Consider the following 7888-nt stretch of genomic DNA (forward strand, 5'->3'; position numbering starts at 1 on the left):
TATGACTAAACAATTCAATAATATAAATAATATAAAACGTGAAATTTAATTTAATAATATATATAGTATATATAAATAAAATTATTACTATTTATGTTTAGTGATTTTTTTTGGATAATTTTGATTTTTTATTTGAGAGTAAAGGGTGAGAAGTAAAAGTTTAGGGGGAAAATAAAAAGTTTTGAGGAATAAAATTTTGAGGGAAAGTAGATAGGGGGAGTAAAATTTTGGAGGGAAAATATTAAAAAAATTGGAGGGGGGAGGGTTGCGGTAGATGGGAGGTGGGATGGGAAGAGAATAAAAGTTTTAGGGGAAAAGTGGGAGGGAGTAAAAATTTTGGGGGAAAATAAAAGGTTTTGAGGGTTTTTTGGAGTAAAATTTTGAGAAAAAGTGAATGGAAGAGTAAAATTTTGGTGGGAAATGGATTTTGGGTAGATTGGGGGGTTGGGAGGGGAGGGGAGTAAAAGTTTTGGGGGGAAAGTGGGAAGGAGTAAAAGTTTTGAGGGAAAAGTAAAAAAGTTTGGGAGTTTAGGGTAAAAATGTAAAATATTATAGTTTGATATTCGAATTATTCGAATTATTCGAGTTATTCGAATTCGAAAACTCAACTCGGTTCGAACTCGAAATTCGAAAAAAAAAATTCGAGTTGATTCGAATAACTCGATTAATTCGAATAACTCGATTCGTTTAACTCGAAATTCGATTTTTTTCGATTTTTTTCGAGTCGAATCGAGTTTTGCTCACCCCTAAATTAAAGTAAAAGGCTTAGTTTTTTTTCTTAATATAGAAGGATGAAATGCATAATTAGAAAAAAACCTCTTAAACCCTAAACCTAAACCGTAAACACTAAACTCTTAACACTAAATCATAAACCCTAAACCCTAAACCCTAAACCTTAAACCCCAAACCTTAAACATACACCCTAAACCTTAAATATATATATTACAAGGGACAAAAGTAATTAAAAAGAATCTTAAATACTAAACCCTAAACCCCTAACCCCATACTTTAAACCATAAACGCTAAACTCAAAATTATAATCCAAAAATAATAAGCATTATATTATAAACACTAATACCCTAAACCATAGACATTAAACCTTATATACTAACCCTTAACCCCTAAACCTTAAAATTATAAACCCTAAACCAAAAAGTCTAAAATAAAATTATTTTCTTGCAATAAAATTATTTTCTTGCGGCGTTTCTTAAAAACCGCCATTAATGCCGCTAAAGCTCAACAAAAAAATGACATCGTTTTGCTCAACTTTTTTATGGTGTTTTCCAAAAAGTGCCGCTAATGCCGCCAAAGCTCACCAAGAGAACGACGATGTTTTGCTCAAATTTTTTGCGGCGTTTTCCAAGACGCGCCGCTAATGCTTGACCTATAGTGGCGTTTTACATAAAGCGCCACTATTGATCGATCTTTAGCTGTGTTTCTCAAAAAGTGCCGCTAATTCTCCATCTATTGTGGCTTTTGTTAAAAAGCGACGCTAATACCACTAAAGCTCAAAATAGAAAATGATGTCGTTTTGCTCAACTTTTTTGCGGTGTTATCCATAAGGTGCTGCTAATGTTTGACCTTTAGCGGCGTTTTATAGGAAGCGCCGCTAATGATCTTTAGCCTCGTTTTTCAAAAAGCGCCGCAAATTTTCAATTTTTTGCGGCATTTGTTAAAATGCGCCGTTAATGGCACTAAAGCTCAAAAAGAAAACGATGTCGTTTTGCCCAACTTTTTGTGGCGTTTTTCGAATAGCGCCCCTAATGCTTGATCTTTTACGGCGTTTTTGAAACGTCGCTATTGCTTACCTATTGCGGCGTTTGTTAAAATACGCCGCTAATGCTCGATTTATTACGGAATTTTTTGTTCAAACGCCGCTAAAAACCTGTTTTGCTGTAGTGATAGCTCAATTAAAGAGTTAACGATACCCTCTCATTGACATTGTGTTGATTGATAAATATGGAACGTGGCCATGGGTTGCTCCTTCTCAAACGAGCAATTTATCACAGTCATTTGTTGACAGTGATCATATTAATCATTAAAAAAACACAATGGTGATAATGAGATAAAATAGAATTGTATTGAGTGAATGAATGAATTTAACTCAAAGAAAGTAAGGATATCATATGAGGGTAACACACACATGACTAGGTTATTAGACAAAATAGTTGGATGAATTGCTTTCATAAAAAGTATACAATTAGGAGTTTTCAATCAGGGTACTTCTTGTGGATTGACTCCATGATTAATTAATATCAAATTATCAGAACAATACTTCTGGACATAATTGCAATTACTAGAGCCTAATTGTATATGTCCGATTGGTCCCTCTACTAGATCAACAATAGCTCGATCAGATTGCATTTGAATTAGAAGTAAATCCTACGACTTTGGAAATAATTTAATTAAGTCGATTTTATTTTATGTGAAATTAAATGAAATTAAATTGGGCGGTAGTAAGAATTGTTTAACTAGAGAATTTGATTAAAGAATTTCCTTGAAAATTTAATTTGGAAAATCTAAGTGATTTTTGGGAAAATTAATTTTGATAAAGTATTATTAAATTAATCAAATTAATATGATAACTTTGTAAATAAATTTTCAAGTCAAACAATTGACCTAATGGGTAATTGAACTTGAAAATTGGACCTAAGATCGTAAATAGGGCACGGGAGTCCAAAACCAAGACCAAGACCCAAAAACTAGTCAAACCGAGCCTAGTATGTGAAACCGGGCCTCTTAGGACTGTACTAGAGAATTTGATTTCAGATTAATTATTTAAAAATAATATTATTTTGATAGATTTAATATTAATATTAATATTAATATTAATACTTATCTTAACAGTATTTTATTAATTTAAATCTTAAATTGATTATCTTAATATCAAATTCAATTTAATGTTTATCTTATAGATAAATATTCTATTAATTAAATAAGATTTAATATTAAATTAATATAATATTTATCAAGTTAATTTAATATTAAAGTGATTAATTTAATCATAGTTGAATTCACTAAACTCTCCCTATATAAAGAGAGCCATGGGTCATTATTTTTCACGCATTTGAATTCAAGAGAAAGTTGTAGAAAGAAAATTCTCTAAAGAAATTATTTCAGAAAAGTTCTAGAGATTTTTTTCTTATTTACAAATTGGCCTAAAATTTTAGAGAAATTGAGTAATTACCCCACTGGTAATTTTTGTGAAAAATTTTCAGATTCGAAGCGAGCCCACACTCAAGAAATGTGAGTTTGAGGATAGCGAAGAAGATTACTCGGTCGAAGTGTTCATCCAAGACAAATAAAAAAGGTATAGTTTTGATTAAGTGTTTATTACTTTAGATATCACAACCAAGTTCTTGTTTTGGAAAAAAAAATTTAAAACTCTGATTTTCCCTAAATTTATTTTCCGTTGCATTTTCCAAATTTGATTTTTCAACAAGTTGGACTCCCCATGAGCGAATTGAGATTTTTCCTCCCTTAGTGGACAGTTTCGACTTCATATTTGGTAGTAGACTTGTCCACTTCAGTGACCCAATTGAGAGTTGGGTCAAAATGAAATAAAGAGTCCAACAAATTAATTTAGGGCGTCCCATGTTGATAAACTATCAACCCACATCTGCATAGCTTCTATTGCAAGAATGCTACAGCATCGAGCATTAAATAGGTGAGCTTCAAGGCTAACTTTTCTTCTTTTGCACCAAACTGCATCAAAATGACAAAAAAATATGTAAAATTAGCATGTAAATAAGTAAGATTACAAATTTAACTTTAATTTTGCCCTACTTTAAAATTTTGTAATAAAGCTACACAATTTTCTATCAAAATACTTAGAATTTGCTTCAATTACTAGTCAGAAAGTGTTGTAAAAGTCTTTATATTTCAGAGTAATTAGTCTTGCCAAAAACAATAAGGCTGAGATGATATCATTTCTGACTTCTTTGATGTTTATGAAGTACAAGGGTCAAGGAAACGTGAGGGAGTACATTATAGAGATGTTACATATTGCTTCAAGACTTAAGACACTTAAAATCGAGCTTTCTGACCAATTTAAAATTAATTGCAACTTTCAAAAGCATAAATGGATTCTAAATAAACTTATTTCTCATTGTGTGCAAGAGGAACTAAGTTTGAAACATGAGAAGTTTGAATGTACTCATTTGGCCAATGCTTCTAAATACAACAACTTACATTTTGAATAAAGTACCCCACTAAAGCAGCTGCAAGAACACCTTATGAGCTTTGAACAGGTTGAAAGCCTAGTCCAAACCACTTTCAAATTTGGGGATGTACAACTGAGGCAAGGCCTTATAGGCCACATGAAAAGAAATTGGACTCCAAAATAGTAAGTAACTACTTTATTGGTTATTCTGAGTGATCTAGGGGCTATAAGTTTTATGATTCCAAAATTAAGAATATTTTGAGACAAGAACTGCAATATTTTTTTAGGGAGAAATAAGGTTAGAAACATTACTTTTAAAGAGGAACTAGATTCTAACTCAGTCTCTCCTTCATTTGGCACATTTCATGTTGATACCTTCAACCATACTGGCTCCTCAGGCTTATTTAATGTGCTACAAGAAAATCTTGCATCAGTTCCAGTCACCCCTTCCAATATGGCTGATCAAACATGGTACCTGAACAGTGGAGCAACGACACACATAACCAATGACCCTACCAAGTTCGTTGAATGTAGTTTGTATATTGGGTCAGGTACATTTACTGTAGGTAATGGTCATCGTGTTGCTATTTCTCATACTGTTTCATCATTTTTTTCCACTTGCTCTAGTGAATATTGTTGTATGATCTATTATTTGTTCCTGATATACACAAAAATTTGATGTCTGTTGCAAAATTTGCTAAGGATAACAAAGTTTATTTTTAATTCTATCCTCATTATTGCTATATAAAAGATCTGAAAACTCACAAGATTTTACTCTTAGGCACTGAGTTAGGTGGGTTGTACAAGTTTTTACCAGTAACACCTATACATGCTTTTAACACTACACATAAAGCCACTAATGCTGCTGTGTCTTTTTAGAAGTCTGATTCAGATTTTCAGTTTACTCGCTGACATCAATGACTCGATCATCCTTCCTTTGCTGTTGTTGATCAGATTCTAAAATCTTGTAATATTATAATTCCCAAAACTAAGTCATTTTGATTGTGTCATACTTGTGAAATGGGAAAAAGCCATAAGCTATCATTTTTTTCTTCTACAATAGTGTATTTTTCTCCCTGGAGCTTGTCGCTGTTGATTTGTGAGGTCTAGCCTCCTGTTATTCTTCTAGTTTTCAATATTATATATAATTTGTGGATGCTTTCTCTTAGCATACATGGATTTATTTTCTTAAAAACAAATCAGATGCATTTCAAGCTTTTTTATCGTTCAAGACTTCTGTTGAGTTACAATTAGGTGTTAAGCTTAAGCAGTTACAAATAGACAATGGAGGTGAATTCAGAAGCTTAACTCCCTATCTCAAGCAAAATGGTGTTACTCATAGACTCTCATGTCCTCACACATCTTAGTAGAAATGATTGGTCGAATGACGTCACCAACACATTATGGAAGTTGTTCTGGTTTTGCCTGCTCAAGCATTACTGTCATTTTCTTATTGTACTGATGCTTTTCATTTTGCAGTACACCTAATGAATCTTTTGCCTACAAAGGTCTTGAACGACATATCTTCAGTTGAAAGGTCATTTTGTATTCCACCTAATTACAAGCTACTCAAGGTTTTTGTGTGTTTGTGTTATCTATTGCTTCAACCCTATAATAGGCATAAGTTGTAGTATCGATCCTCTTCATGTGTTTTTTTAGGCTATGCTTCTAGTCACAAAGGGTATAAGTGTATTGATCGTATTGGCCGCGTTTATATTTCTCATCATGTTTGATTTGACGAGAGTGTGTTTCCATTTGCCAAAGCTTCATTCTCAAATGCTGCTCCAATCAGATCTGTTACTGCCAGACCAGCCACAACACTACCAGTGTTTATGTCTTCTCATTCTCTGACTCCACAACCAAATCAGCATGCATTGTCATCCACCGCTATTACTTCTGATTCTTCAACTTTTCTCACACCTATCTCTACTACTAATTCTGCTTAGTCTGCAGTTAGTATCTCTTCTAGATCATCTGTTGGTCCTACTATCAGTGTATCTCATAGATTTACTACTACGATTTCTGCTTCTGCATCTTCTAGTACATCTATGGAGCAACAACATGGTTTTGTACTTGGTAACACACATCCAATGATCATCAGGAGCAAAGTTGGCATCTACAAGCCAAAGGTTTACACTGCTGCAGTAACCTTAGTTGAGCCAACTAATATACATGAAGCTATGGTTGATCCATTCTGGCAGCTTGTTGTTCATGATGAGCTTCAGGCTTTGTCTAAAAACAATACATGGACATTGGTAGTACCACCTTCTGGTCGAGTTCTTGTTGGATACAAGTGGATTTTCAAAGTTTAAAAGAATTCGGATTGTAATGTAGTCCGCAACCAAGCACGTCTTATGGCACAAGGGTTCTCTCAAGCTATTGGACTAGATTACCATGAGACCTTTAGCCCTATGGTTAAAGCAAACACAGTTTGAACAATATTGCCATTGGTAGTGTCACAACGATGGAAACTAGGATAGGTTGATGTTAACAATGCATTCCTAAATGGTGATCTAACTGAAGAGGTGTACATGACACAACCTCTTAGATTTGAAGTTTCTTACGCAAATTAGACTTTTCTAGCTTGCAAACTGAACAAGGCACTATATGGTCTTAAACAAGCCCCGAGAGCTTGGTTTGAAAAGCTGAGAGATTTTCTGGTTCAGAAGTAACAATTTTAGCCTTCTCATGCAGATCCATCATTGTTCTTCAAGAAAACTAGAGCTAGATGTGTCCTTTTGCTTGTATATATCGATGACATAATTGTCACAGGTGATTCAGACATGGAAATTGATCAAGTAGTGTAGTGCCTTGATAATCAGTTTTCTTTAAAGGACTTAGAGGATCTCAGTTATTTTGTTGTACTTGTAGTCTTTCGCAAGGGTGATTGTATACATATTTCCCAGTACAAGTATGCTCGAGAGCTATTGGATCGATGAAGTATGGAAAATGTTAAGCCTGTTAACACTCCTATGGTGAGTTCACCTACATTGACTTCTCTGGTTGGAACTCCACTTGATGATGGTACAAAGTAAAAACAGATTGTTGGAGGATTACAGTACTTGTGTCTCACCCGACTAAATATTGCCTTTGTTGTCAATAAGGTGGGCTAATACATGCATCAGCCACATGACATTCACTGGGGTATTGTTAAGCGTTTTACGATATGATTGGGGGACACTTGACCATGGAATAATTTTTCAGCCTTCAAGGTTGCACTGACCGGATTTTCTGATGCCAATTGGGCAAGCTGTCTTGAATATCGTAAATCCAGAGATAATCTCATTGGCTGGACATATATGAAACAAAGTGTAATGTCACAATCCACTATAGTAGCAGAATACAGAAGCTTGGCAAATGCAGCTTTTGAAGTAACTTAGTTTCATTCTCTACTTGATGAAGTTGGGATAAAACTTTCGGGACCTCCAATTGTCCGGTGTGACAATTCCAGCACAGTGTCATTGGTTGCCAGCCCAATGTTACATGCTTGAGTGAAACGTGTAGAACTTAACCTGCATTTCGTTTAGGACAAGGTGTTGAGTGGCAACTTGCAGATGACCTATGTTCCTGGTAGAGATCAAATATCAGATATACTCACCAAGCCATTGACCATAAGGAGTTTTGCTGAATGTCGTGATAAACTCAATGTGATTTCACTTACTGTTTTTCTTGTTTCTACAGGGGAAATATCAACATATGTTAACAAAAACTATTAACAGAAGCAAC

Source organism: Gossypium hirsutum, chromosome D07 (genome assembly GCF_007990345.1).
Source record: "Gossypium hirsutum isolate 1008001.06 chromosome D07, Gossypium_hirsutum_v2.1, whole genome shotgun sequence".
Classification (NCBI taxonomy): domain Eukaryota; kingdom Viridiplantae; phylum Streptophyta; class Magnoliopsida; order Malvales; family Malvaceae; genus Gossypium; species Gossypium hirsutum.